The following is a 14,625-nucleotide window of genomic DNA, read 5'->3' on the forward strand; positions in this document are numbered from 1 at the left end:
CACACAATCGGCCGTTCTGTTGTCGGCGTACAAAAATTTTAATGCCTGCAGGACAGATTCTGTTCGGCCGAAAATGCGCTGTCGGCTGTCGGAAGCATCATACTAACAAGCCTACAATCGGCCGATCGGTCGGCTGCCGAATATTTGCGGCCGACAATAGGTACGTGTGTACGGGGCTTTTGAATCAGGGCTGTCTTTAACCACTTGCCGCCCGCCCGCCGTCAAATGACCATTCAGGCAGGGCAGGCGCGCGATTGTGTGCGCGCCGCCCTGCACTGTCGGTGGCGGCATGTCCCCGGGACCCAGCGCGTCACCGGCAGGGGTGAAACAGCCAATGGGCATGGCTGTTTCCCACGTGATCGGCTGTGATCTAATCACACAGCCGATCACAATAGTAAAGCCCAGAAGATGACCGCGCATGCGCGATCGGGAGCGCGCAGCGCGGTCATGTCGGTGTCTCTGTGTTCCCTAGGAACACAGCTAGTCACCGGCAGTAGTAAACAGTCACTGACAGTGGCTGTTTACTATGTGATTGGCTGTGAATCCATTCACAGCCGATCACAAAATGTAAACACAGAGCAGTAACTCACTGTTACTAGCTCTTCTCCCCTCACACAGTTTCCAGTGTGAGGAGAGCAGAGCCAGAAACAGTGAGTTACTGCTCTGTACACCTGTAAAAGTAAAAGCACACTAATAAAGGTCCCCACACAGTCCTCAGCCCCCCCCCCCCAATTACACCTGTCACCCAACAGTCACCTCATCAGTGCCCAGAAATTGCCACCCATAAGGCTACGTTCACATGTGAGCGTAGCGATTGCGGGCAGAACCCCCGCAATTTTCCCCGCAATCCGGAAATCATTGCAAATCACGGGACGCCTGTGCGTTGCCCGTGATTTGCAATAGTACCCCAAACGCTGTGCGATGTTGCCGTGATTTTCGCCTGCCAAATCGCGGTAACATCGCGCAAACATCGCATGACGCCCAAAAAAGGTACAAGAGCTTCATTTGCAATGATTTCCGGATGGGTGACAGATGACCACGATTCTGCCCGCGATCGCTACGCTCACATGTGAACGTAGCCTAAAGTTCACCTGTCACCAGAGACTGCCATCAGTACCGCCGTTTACCATCGCCCGTCATCTGTCACCCATCGGTGACCATCGCCCGTCACCTGTCACCCCATCAATCACCGTCACCTGTCACCCCATCAGTCATCGTCAGACTTGTATAAAGTACTCGAAATTTCTACTTGAGTAAAAGTACAAGTGCTCGATCAAAAAGTGACTTAAGTAAAAGTGGAAGTGCTTGCAGAAAAAGTTACTTAAGTGGAAGTACTAAAGTATTCAACATTTTTTTTACTTAAGTATTGCAAGTAGTTTTTTCAAAAAAATTGCTACTTAAGTACTAAAAGTAAAAAGTACCAGTAGTTTTGAAAAAAAAAATTCTACTCAAGTACTGAAAGTAGAAGTAGAAGTACTGTGTTATGTAGTTATTAAAGAAAGAAGTCAAAAGTTTGAACATCATATTGTTTTTTATTATTTCAAATGATTTATTCAAATGATTAACCTAAAGGACAATCACAATTCCTTAGGCTGTAACTTTTTGTAAACAAAAAACAGATAAAGTATGGCCCTCCCTTCCCCTTTTAAAGCATTCCTCCTTCTCTTCCCTGCCTGTTTTTTTTTTTGTCCACAGCCTATTGGTGCGCAAAATCATATATAAACCAATGTGATATACAACAATATATTCCAATAATGAAATAAAGGAAGAGTGTATGAAATCTAAGTCAATAAAAAGTTCAAAATATTGTGAATCTTCAAATATATATATGTGACAAAACAAGATGAATATAATTTCATATCTGCTGTTAATGGGAAAGAACCTCCCAACCAGGGTCGGCCTTAGGTGTTCAAGCGTCCTGTGCGAGCTTATCCTGTGGCGCCCCCACCAGCGCCCTGCACATTTTTTCTTGCACTTTTTTTGCACTTCATTTGACTTTTCTTTTTTATGATCACTACAAACTTAGCCCCCCTTACATTAGAGACCCCCCTTACATCAGAGGCCCCCCTTACAACATAAACCCCCCAACTGAGCCCCCTTACAACAGAAACCCCCCACAGAGGCCCCACTTACATCAGAGACCCCCCACACAGAGCACCCTTACAGCAGAGACCCCCCAGCCCCCACAAAGAGCCCCCTTTACATCAGAGACCCCCACACAGAGCCCCCCTTACATCAAAGACCCTCCACACAGAGCCCCCTTGCATCAGAGACCCCCATACAGAGCCCCCTTTACATCAGAGACCCCCCCACACAGAGCTCCCCTTACATCAGAGACCCCCCCACAGAGCCCCCTTACATCAGAGCCCCCCACACAAAGCCCCCCTTACATCAGAGACCCCAACACAGAGCCCCCTTACATCAGAGACCGCCCACACAAAGCCCCCCCTTACATCAGAGACCCCCCCATGTTTCCCTTAACCAAGATGGCCGCCAGTGCCTCGATCGCACTGCGCATGCACACGTGCCTCTACTGCGCGGCCGCCGGAATCCCCGCCTCCCAGCGCTGAGACGTCAGCGAATGGAGACAAGGAGGGGAGGAGCGGAGTGGCCGAAGGCCGCCACACATGTCAGAGCGCCGAGAGGCGCATGTGGGAGCACTCCACGCCGACCCAGCGGAAGCCTGGAGCGGAACAACGCTACCCAAATGGCCAGAGACCAGGTACCCATGAAAAAGGGGGGTATCTTTACCTTTGCCTTCCTATAGAAAAGGGGAGGGGAGGGGGGAAGGCAGAATAGGGAGGATAATTGAAAGAGTAGGAGAGAGCTGTAAGGAGGGAAACCAAACAAAAAAGAAAAAGGGAAAAGTAACGAGTAACGATGCAGCACAAAAAAAAAATATCGGAGTAGAAGTATCGAAATCATCGAAAAAATGTAGTGAAGTAAAAGTAGAAGTAGGAGAAAAAAATTCTACTCTAGGAAAGTACAGATACCGCATTTTGGTACTTAAGTACAGTACTTAAGTAGTTCTACTTCGTTACTATACATCTCTGGTCATCGTCACCTGTCACCCCATCAGTCATCTTCACTTGTCACCCCATCAATCATCGTTACTTGTCACCCCATCAGTGATCGTCATCTGTCACCCCATCAATCATCGTCACTTGTCATCCCATCAGTGATCGTCATCTGTCACCCCATCAATCATCGTCACCTGTCACCCCATCAGTGATCATCATCTCTCACCCCATCAATCATCATCACCTGTCACCCCATCAGTGGTCGTCATCTGTCAACCCATCAATCATCGTCGCCTGTCACCCCATCAGTCATCGTCATCTGTCACCCCATCAGTCATTGTCACCTGTCACCCCATCAGTCATCGTCATCTGTCACCCCATCGGTCATCGTCACCTGTCACCCCATCAGTCATCGTCACCTGTCACCCCATCAGTCATCGTCATCTGTCACCGCATTAGTCATCATCACCTGTCACCCCATCAGTCATCGTCACCTGTCAACCCATCAGTCATCGTCATCTGTCAACCCATCAGTGACCGTCACCTGTCAACCCATCAGTCTCCTGCCACCCATCAGTGATCATCCGCAGTCAACCGTCACCCGTCGCACAGCCCATCACAGCCAGCATGTCAAAAAGGATGTACAGCAGCGAGGAGGCCCTTCAGGTCCTCTCCATGACTGATGAGAGCACCGGGGAGCTCTCATCAGTATCTGAATCCAATTCTGATCCCCGATTCGGAATTTGAAATCGCTAATAGTAGCGGATCGGAGATGGACTCGGACTATTCCTGTACACTTTCCTTTATAGAATGTATTTTGGGGTGCAATTTTTGCTATATACATGCAACCACTTACCGACCGCCTAACAACTATATACGTCGGCCATTTAAAGCTAAATACTGGGGTTATGGCAGCAGATAGCTGCCATAACCCCAGTATTTTTTTAAACGGCGGGCGGTTGGCTTTCAGATAAGGGTGGTCCCAATGGCGGACTTTTTCCCAGCTTACCGGCCCCGCCAGCAGAGGGGAAAACTATCCAGTCCTGGATCCTCAGAGACAGGAAGTCGAGTGAGGGCAAGATGGCCCTCACTCGACTCTATGTTCTTGGAGGACCGGAGCTATGTCAAAAGTCATTGCCTAGCAACCGTTTTTTTTTTGTTTTTTTTTTTTCTTTTTCAACAATTTTTTTTTTTTTTTCTGTTTTAGTGTAGTTGTGAGGTGTGAGGTCTTTTTGATCCCAGATCTCACAATAAAGAGGACCTGTCATGCCTATTTCTATTACAAGGGATGTTTACATTCCTTGTAATAGGAATAAAAATGATCAAAATTTTTTTTTTAAAACTGTGTAAAAATAAAAAATGAATAAATAAAATAAATAGGAAAAAAAAAAAATGAAAGCGCTCTGTCCCCGTTAGCTCGCGCGCAGAAGCAAACGCATACGCAAGTCCCGCCCACATATGTAAACGGTGTTCAAACCACACATGTGAGGTATCACCGTGATCGTTAGAGCGAGAGCAATAGTTTGGTCCCTAGACCTCCTCTGTAACTGTAAGCTGGTAACCTGTAGAAATGTTTAAAATGTTTCCTATGGGGATTTTTAAGTACCAATGTTTGGCGCCATTCCGTGAGCGTTCAAATAATAATAATTCAAATAAGTCATTTTTTAAAAAAAAAATTGCATTTGGAAGACTGCTGAGCAAATATGATGTGATAAAAAATATTGCAACGATCTCCATTTAATTCCCTAGGGTCTCTGCTAAAAAAATATATAATGTTTGGGGGTTCTAAGTAGTTTTCTAGCAAAAAAAATGATTTTAGCTTGTTAACACCAAATGTCAAAAATAGGCCCAGTCTTAAAAGTGGATAAATGGACAACTTTGTGTAAAGTGCTACTTGGATGTTGGGACTCTATGTGGCTAGGCTGTGTAAAAGTGTTAAACATGTGGTATCGCCATACTCAGGAGGAATAGCAGAATGTATTTTGGGGTGCAATTTTTGCTATGTACATGCTATGTGTTGGAAATATTTCATAAATGGACAACTTTGTGTAAAAAAAATGCATTTTCATTTTCTTTCCACAGTTTCCAAAAACTTGTGGGAAAAAATGACAATGATGGTTGTCAGGAAATTATATGTGTAATTTATGCTCCTAGAATGCCGAACGGTGCTACTTGGATGTTAGGCCAGGCTGTGAAAAAGTCTCACACATGTGGTATCACCATACTCAGGAGGAGTAGTAGAATGTGTTTTGGGGTGTACTTCCAAGTATACATATGCCGTGTGAGAGAAATAACCTGTTAATACGTCAAATTGTAAAAAAAAAAAATCTTCATTTTGCAAAGAATTGTGGGAAAAAATTACAACTTCAAAAAACTCACCATGCCCCTTATTAAATACCTTGGAATGTCTACTTTCCAAAAAGGGGTCATTTGGGGGGTATTTGTACCTTCCTGACTTTTTAGTGTCTCAAGAAATGAGATAGGCCTTCAGTACATCAGGTGTGATCAAGTGTGATAAATGTTTAATGATTAGCACCATAACTTGTGCACTCTATAACTTTCACAAAGACCAAATAATATACACTTATTTGGGTTATTTTTACCAAAGATAAGTAGCAGTATAAATTTTGGCCAAAATTTGTGAAGAAAAATTACTAATTTGCAAAATTTTATGACAGAAACAAAGAAACATCCGTTTTTTTCACAATATTTTCAGTCTTTTTTTATTTATAGCACAAAAAATAAAAAACCCAGTAGTGATTAAATACCATCAAAAGAAAGCTCTATTTGTGTGAAGAAAAGGACACCATTTTTTATGGGTACAGTGTTGCATGACTGAGTGAGAGTCGGTTCACACTGCCAGGACCATAAAGTCGCCCCATGTCGGAGCGACTTTTTACAGCGATTTTACCGCGACTTGTGAATTATTTTGCAGGACTTATATGACAGACGACTTTGTGTTTGGCCAATCAGAATATGATGTGTTGTGACCTAATTCCCCTTTTCTGTTTTTTTTTTACTCATTTCCTCATTGCCCACCAGTGCCACGTATCAGTGTCCACCAGTGCCACTGCCCATCAGTTCCACGTATGTGTCCACCAGTGCCACTGCCCATCAGTGCCACGGATCAGTGTCCACCAGTGCCACATATCAGTGCCACGAAACAGTGTCCACCAGTGCCCCGTATCAGTGCCACGAATCAGTGTCAACCAGTGCCACGTATCAGTGCCACGCATCAGTGCCACGTATCAGTGTCCACCAGTGCCATGTATCAGTGCCACATATCAGTGCCACGAATCAGTGTCCACCAGTGCCACATATCAGTGCCACGAATCAGTGTCCACCAGTGCCACGCATCAGTGCCACAAATCAGTGTCCACCAGTGCCATGTATCAGTGCCACGAATCAGTGTCTACCAGTGCCACGTATCAGTGCCACGTATCAGTGCCACATATCAGTGTCCACCAGTGCCACATATCAGTGCCACAAATCAGTGTCAACCAGTGCCACGTATCAGTGCCACATATCAGTGTCCACCAGTGCCACGTATCAGTGCCACATATCAGTGCCATGAATCAGTGTCCACCAGTGCCACGTATCAGTGCCACGAATCAGTGTCCACCAGTGCCACGTATCAGTGCCACAAATCAGTGTCCACCAGTGCCACGTATCAGTGCCACGAATCAGTGTCAACCAGTGCCACATATCAGTGCCACGTATCAGTGCCACATATCAGTGTTCACCAGTGCCACATATCAGTGCCACGAATCAGTGTCCACCAGTGCCACGTATCAGTGCCACGTATCAGTGTCCACCAGTGCCACGTATCAGTGCCACATATCAGTGCCACGAATCAGTGTCCACCAGTGCCACATATCAGTGAAACTAATCAGTGTCCACCAGTGCCACGTATCAGTGCCACGTGTCAGTGCCACGTATCAGTGTCCACCAGTGCCACATATCAGTGCCACAAATCAGTGTCTACCAGTGCCAAGTATCAGTGCCACGTATCAGTGTCCACCAGTGCCACGTATCAGTGCCACATGTCAGTGTCCACCAGTGCCACGTATCAGTGCCACGTATCAGTGCCCACCAGTGCCAGGTATCAGTGCCACGTATCATTGCCACGAATCAGTGTCCACCAGTGCCATGTATCAGTGCCACGAATCAGTGTCCACCAGTGCCACGAATCAGTGTCCACCAGTGCCACGTATCAGTGCCACGAATCAGTGTCCACCAGTGCCACGTATCAGTGTCCACCAGTGCCACGTATCAGTGCCACGTATCAGTGCCATGAATCAGTGTCCACCAGTGCCCCTTATCTGTGTCCACCAGTGCCACTCACACAGACCAAGCAGAGATAATGGAATATATATACCATTACATATATATATATATATATATATATATATATATAATGGTATATATATTCCATTATAGGCATGGCTGCAATGTGGGGAATGCCTGGCTAATCTCTTTCTTCTTCCTGGAAATCTGATAACAAGTCGTGTCAATTAAGATAAGGAGGCGACTCCCATTGAAGTATATAGGACAGGTCGGATCACAGGTCGCCTCAAAGTAGTACAGGACCCTTTTCTGAAGTCGGAGCAACTTCAGTAGTGCCAATTAAGACGGCACTGATTGATTAACATTGCTTTTGTTATGTCAAGCGACCTGGGGCGACCTGGGGCAAAACAAGTTGCCTCACAAGTTGCGCTAGTGTGAATGGGCTCTAATTGTCATTCAAAGTGTGAGAGCGCTGAAAGCTGAAAATCGGTCTGGGCAGGAAGGGGGTGAAAGTGCACTGTAGGCAAGTGGTTAACACAGGGCAAAAGGGGCAGCTGCACTGTAGCCCTCTAGTCATTGTTGTGGGGCCCAAAGCAACTGCCCCTTGAGCCCCCAAATAGTTGATAAGTGGATTTAAGAGGGCCCAAGAACATTTTTCACCCAGGGTCCAATCAAGAATAAAGACGGCCCTGGTTAGAATTTGTATTATAGCAAGAAAAAAGCAGCTAAGTACAGGAAAACGAGTGGCAGAAGAGACTTGTTTGGGCTAAAGAACACAAGGAATGGGCATTAGACCAGTGGAAATCTGTGCTTTGGTCTGATGAGTCCAAATTTGAGATCTTTGGTTCCCACCACCGTGTCTTTGTGCGCCGCAGAAAAGGTGAACGGATGGACTCTACATGCCTGGTTCCCACCGTGAAGCATGGAGGAGGAGGTGTGATGGTGTGGGGGTGCTTTGCTGGTGACACTGTTGGGGATTTATTCAAAATTGAAGGCATACTGAACCAGCATGGCTACCACAGCATCTTGCAGCAGCATGCTATTCCATCCGGTTTGCGTTTAGTTGGACCATCATTTATTTTTCAACAGGACAATGACCCCAAACACACCTCCAGGCTGTGTAAGGACTATTTGACCAAGAAGAAGAGTGATGGGGTGCTGCGCCAGATGACCTGGCCTCCACAGTCACCAGACCTGAACTCATTTGAGATGGTTTGGGGTGAGCTGGACCGCAGAGTGAAGGCAAAAGGGCCAACAAGTGCTAAGCATCTATGGGAACTCCTTCAAGACTGTTGGAAGACCATTTCATGTGACTACCTCTTGAAGCTCATCAAGAGAATGCCAAGAGTGTGCAAAGCAGTAATCAAAGCAAAAGGTGGCTACTTTGAAGAACCTAGAATATGACATATTTTCAGTTGTTTCACACCTTTTTTTTTATGTATATAATTCCGCATCTGTTAATTCATAGTTTTGATGCCTTCAGTGTGAATCTACAATTTTCATAGTAATGAAAATAAAGAAAACTCTTTGAATGAGAAGGTGGGTCCAAACTTTTGGTCTGTACTATATATATATATATATATAATATATATATATATATATATATATATATATATATATATATATATATATATATAAGTACAGTAAAACTACAGGAAAGGGCACTGGGGGGCAAACTAATGTCAATTTATTTTATTTTGTAATGAAATCAGTGTGTTTGTGTTTTTTACTTTTCAAATTTGCCACCGGTTCCACCCCCCCTGCGAGCATCACGTCGCAGGAGACGGAAGCCGGGGCTCACAAGCATCGGGCGGAAGATCCGGCCGCCGTATGCCGAAGGGACACATCGCTGGATCCCGGCGACAAGGTAAGTAACCTCTACAAGAAACCAGCGATGCTCCCTGGCGGTACCCCGAGTGTGGCTCAGGGTTACCGCTTATGGCAGTGAAATCTCACCCCGAGCCACACTCGGGAATACCGCCACAGAGGTTAAGAACTCAATGGCAGCCTGTATACTGTCTTACTAAAGGTTTCTTTTAGCTAATCAGGGGTCAAAGAATCATTTTATTTTCAGTGGAGTTTTTCACATCTATACAAAGAAGGCAAAAAAATCAGACTGTGGATATCCAATACTATAAAAAACTATAAAACAGATTTGATGTTTAGTGTATTTTAAAGAGTAAAAAACATTCCCCTCTGAGTAATCTCTGTACATTGCAGGGATTTTAACAAATTTTGTTGCAGAATCCTACCGTTGGTTATTCTGAAGAAATATCGGTTAGTTTGTCTGTGTCTATGTGCGGAAGGAATCTGTAGGGTCTGCATCTCTTTAGACATGATTTCCCTTTGGGAGTATCTCAAAAAGAATGACATTTTTGTTACATGCCCAAAATCTGACCTGTGTCTTAGTGCAGACTTCTGGAAGAATCAGTAAACCAAAGAACACCTCCAGGATGCCATATGGCATTGCATTTTACAGAAAATTACAGCGCTGCAGATTGAAAAGGAAAGGTAAATTTTTTTAGTAACGTTTAACCCCTTCCCGACCGCCCACCACCTTTTTACTGCGGCAGTGCTGCCCCCCTGCTCAAACTGACGTAGACCTACGTCAGTCGTGCGCCTGCAGCTAGGGGGCGAGCATGCGCCGCCAGTGGCGCGCTTCCACCCCCACTCGGCAGTGGGGACTCCGATGCACGGGGCTGGGGGCTCCGATTGCTTCCTGACACCCGCGATCGCTCCCCGCTGAGAGAGAAGGACGGTTGGCTGTTGTAAACACAGCCGACCGTTCTTCTCTCTGGAATGATCACAGAGCTCCTGTGATCCTTCTATATAGGATCGCATGTCTCTATGATCATTTCAAAAGCCACGCCCACCACAGTTAGAATCACTCCCCTAGGCTCCCATTTAACCCCTTGATCACCCACAATGTTAACCCCTTCCCTGCCAGTGTCATTATTACAGTAACAGTGCATATTTTTAGCACTGATTACTGTAGTAATGTCACTGGTCCCCCCAAAAGTGTCAAAAATCTCAGTTAGGGGTCTGATCTGTCCGCCGCAATGTCGCAGTCCCGCTGAAAATCGCTGATAGCTGCCATTACTAGTAAAAAAAAACCAAAAGAATAAAAATGACATGTCTTTCCCGTAGTTAGTAGACGCGATAACTTTTGCGCAAACCAATCAAAATACGCTTATTGTGATTTTCTTACCAAAAATATATATCAGAAAAAAATTGGCATAAGATGTTAAAAAATTTAGATTTTTTAAGTTTTTTTTTTGAGAATGTTATATAGCAGAATGTGAAAAATATATATATTTTTTTCCAGAATTGTCGCTCTTTTTTTGTTTATAGCGCAAAAACAAAAATTGCAGAGGTGATCAAATACCACTAAAAGAAAACTCTATTTGTAGTAAAAAAAAGCACACCAATTCTATTCAGGTACAGCTTCGCACGATCGTGCAATTGTCCATTAAAGTAACGCAGTGCCAAATTGCAAAATATGGCCTGGTCATTAAGGGGGACAATCTTCCGGTCCAGAAGTGGTTAATTACATTATTACTTGAATCGCAATTGTATACATTATTGTTTTTTTTTTTTTTTTTTTTTTTTCTTGCTATGCTATTTTTTTGTCCCATGTGGAGTTATGAACTGACTTTTATAACTTTATTATTATGTGTCTTTTCATTCTGATCAAAAATACAAATTGCAAGTAATGGCTGTTTTGTGTACAAAAAAGTGTTTGAGGCACAGGATCTTTAGTGCAGAAGTAACTCTTCTCTTCCTACTGCAACTGCTCCTGGTCACCACTAGAGGGAGCTACAGAGAAGAAAAGAGACAAGCTTTGTATTGGGATAAATGAGCAGCTTGTATCTATTCTTCAGCGCCTCTAGTGGCAGCCTGGAGCTACTGCAAGTAGAAAGCACACAGTTTCCAGGCTGGAGGTCGTTTCTGAAACATCTACTAGGACAGATAGTTCTTGTTATTTATATTTTTAAGAAGGCTACTAGGACAAGTAATAAATAAAAACTAAGTCCTGAAAGTGATATACTTGCACACATTCACCTCTCTAATTAAATTTAAATGTAATTTAATTTAATTTAAATGTCATTTTAAATTTAAATTCAATTTAATTCATTTTAATTCATTTGTCCTTTATTTGGAGTTTTGCATGAAGTTGAATGATATGGTAGGTCTCAGTACAGGTGGAACTAACACAGAAAAAGATTTGTTTCAATATTTCTGCATAAGTTAGACCAAAGTAGACGGATCAAGGCAAAGTCTACTGTGCTATAGATTACAGCTAATAGGACACTGTATTGATGTGTTTCCTAAATGAGTTACTAGGATTGTGGAACACAAGATAGAGGCAGCTGAGTCACTCATCAATTATTGATTGAGTAGGCCACAGGTGTCAAACACAAGGCCCGCAGGCCGAATCTGGCCCTCCAGGCCATTTCATGTGGCCCTCACACCTCTCCTGCAGCTGCAGGAGAGTTCCAGCCCTCTTTTGGTCCTCCTCTAGACCTTGCACTCTCTGCTTCCCCCACAATGCCCCAGCTTCTTCCCAGCAGCAGCACAAGGTAAGTGGGGGTGTACTGTGCTGTAAGAGAGGGTGGGGAACTCTTGACTTCTGATGGTGGGGGGCTCTTGACATCTGATATAAGAGGGGGTGGGGTGCTCAGGACAACTAGTCTTACAGATTCAACCGGCCCTTTGAAGGCAATCATAATGCTGATGCGGCCCAAGAAGAATTTTAGTTTGACACCTCTGGAGTAGGCTATCAATTCAATGAAAAGGGAAAGGTGGTTATGAATTATACTACACCTAGTTTTCTTATTTTAAAATCCATAGTATTTATATTTCCATCATCGGTGTGCGCAGCTTATTGCGTTAGGGTGTGCACTTCAAAGCTCAAACACAAATGGGTATATATGTATATATACAGTAAATATGTATAAATATATATATATATATATATATATATATATATATATATATATATATATATATATATACACACACTCATAAATAAATGTACATTTTTTAAAAATGTTTTAAAATATGGTCAGTGTGAGTAGTGCAGTGGACATGTCAGTAGTTTTTTTTTTTATTCTTATTATTTTTTTTGTATTTTTGTTTTTTTTACAATTTTTATTTTTTATTTTTACAATTTTTTTAGGAGCCCTCTTAAAGGGGCTTTGGTGAAATATCAGCAGGGGGAATCTGCACCTGATTAGGATGGGCCCAGGCTCAAACACAAATGGGTATATAAACAGTAAATGTATATATATGTGTGTGTATATATATATATATATATATATATATATATATATATATATATACACACACACACACTCATAAATAAATATACAATTTTTTTTTAATGTTTTAAAATATGGACAGTGTCAGTAGAGCAGTGGGCAGTATTTTTTAAAAATCTTTATTTTTTTTTTTTACGTTTTTTTTTTTTTTTAGGAGCCCTTTTGAGGGGGCTTTGGTGAAATATCAGCAGGGGGAATCTGCACCACACTGGGTGATTAAGGTGGGCCCAGGACCACCCGGCACCCCCCGTGTGCACGCCTAGAATTGAATATAATCACTGATGCAGGATGAAGAACTTCAACACAGGAATTGAAGTCACCAATTTTCTGTTTTTACAGGAAGTGAAGTCCCTAATTTTCTGTATATACAGGAAGTGAGGTCACTGTTTTTCGCATATACAAGTGGCATGCAGGAGCAGAGACCACTGAGGTCTATCCCCCAGCACACGCAGTATTGTGGTACAAGTAGCCCACTTCTCTAGTATCTATTTCAATGCCATGATTTAATGCCTTGATTGATTAACCACTTGCCCACTGGGCATTTATACCCCCTTACAACCAGGTCAGTTTTCAGCTTTCAATGCTCTCACATTTTGAATGACAATTACTCAGTCATGCAACACTGTACCCATATGAAATGTATGTACTTTTTTCACACATGAATGTTCTTTTGGTGGTATTTAATCACCACTGTTTTTTTTTTTTTTTTTTTTTTGCGCTACAGATGAATAAAAACTGAACATTTTGATAAAATTAATTAAATGTTCTTTATTTCTGTTATAAAAATTTGGAAATTAGTAATTTGTCTTCATACATTTTGTCCAAAATTTACACTGCTACATATCTTTTGTAAAAATAACCCAAATAAGCATATATTATTTGGTCTTTGTGGAGGTTATAGAATCTACAAGCTATGGTACTAATCATTGAAAAGTGATCACACCTAATCACATCTAATGTACTGACGGCCTATCTCATTTTTTGAGACAAGCGAGGTCACTGCAAATACCCCCCCCCCCCCCAAGTTACCCCTTTTTGGAAAGTTGAAACTCCAAGGTATTTAGTAAGAGGTATGGTGAGTTTTTTGAAGTTGCAATTTTTTCCCACAATTTTTTGAAAAATAAAGATTTTAGTTATTTTATGCTTTCACAGAATTGTCATATTAACAGGTTTTTGTCTCTCACATGGCATATGCTTACTTGCAGCTACACTCCAAAACACATTCTGCTACTCCTCCTGAGTATGGCAATACCACATGTGTGAGACTTTTACATAGCCTGGCCACATACAGAGGCCCAACATGCAGGGAGTACCGTCAGGTGTTCTAGGGACATAAATTACACATCTAATTTCCTGACTTTTGTGAGGCACTGTAGTGGCACTGATGGGCACTGTAGTGGCACTGATGAGCATTGTGCTCACTCAGTGCCACTACAGTGCCTAATGGCATTGATGTGGCACAGTTGAGCACCGATGTGGCATGGATTTAACACTGATGAGCACTGTGGTGGCATGGATGTGGCATAGCTAAGCACTTATGTGGCACAGGTGAGCACTAATGTGGCATGGATGAGGCACGGATGAGCACTGATGTGGCATGGATGAGGCACGGATAAGCACTGATGTGGCATGGATGTGGCACGGATAAGCACTTAAGTCACACGGATGAATCATGGATAATCACTGATGTGGCATGGATGAGCCCTGATGTGGCATGGATTAGCACTGATGTGGCATGGATGAGCACTGATGTGGCACAAATGAGCACAGATGTGGCATGGATGAGGCACGGGTGAGCATTGATGTGACATGGATGAGGCATGGATGAGCACTGATATGTCATAAATGTGGTACGGATGAGCACTGATGTGGCATGGATGAGCACTGTTGTGGCATGGATGAGCACTAATGTGGCAAGGATTTGCACGGATGAGGCAGGAATGTGGCATGGATGAGATGTGGGATGGATGTGGCACAGATGAGTACTGATGTGGCAA

Source organism: Pelophylax lessonae, assembly GCF_965119305.1.
Source record: "Pelophylax lessonae genome assembly, chromosome: 9".
Lineage (NCBI taxonomy): Eukaryota > Metazoa > Chordata > Amphibia > Anura > Ranidae > Pelophylax > Pelophylax lessonae.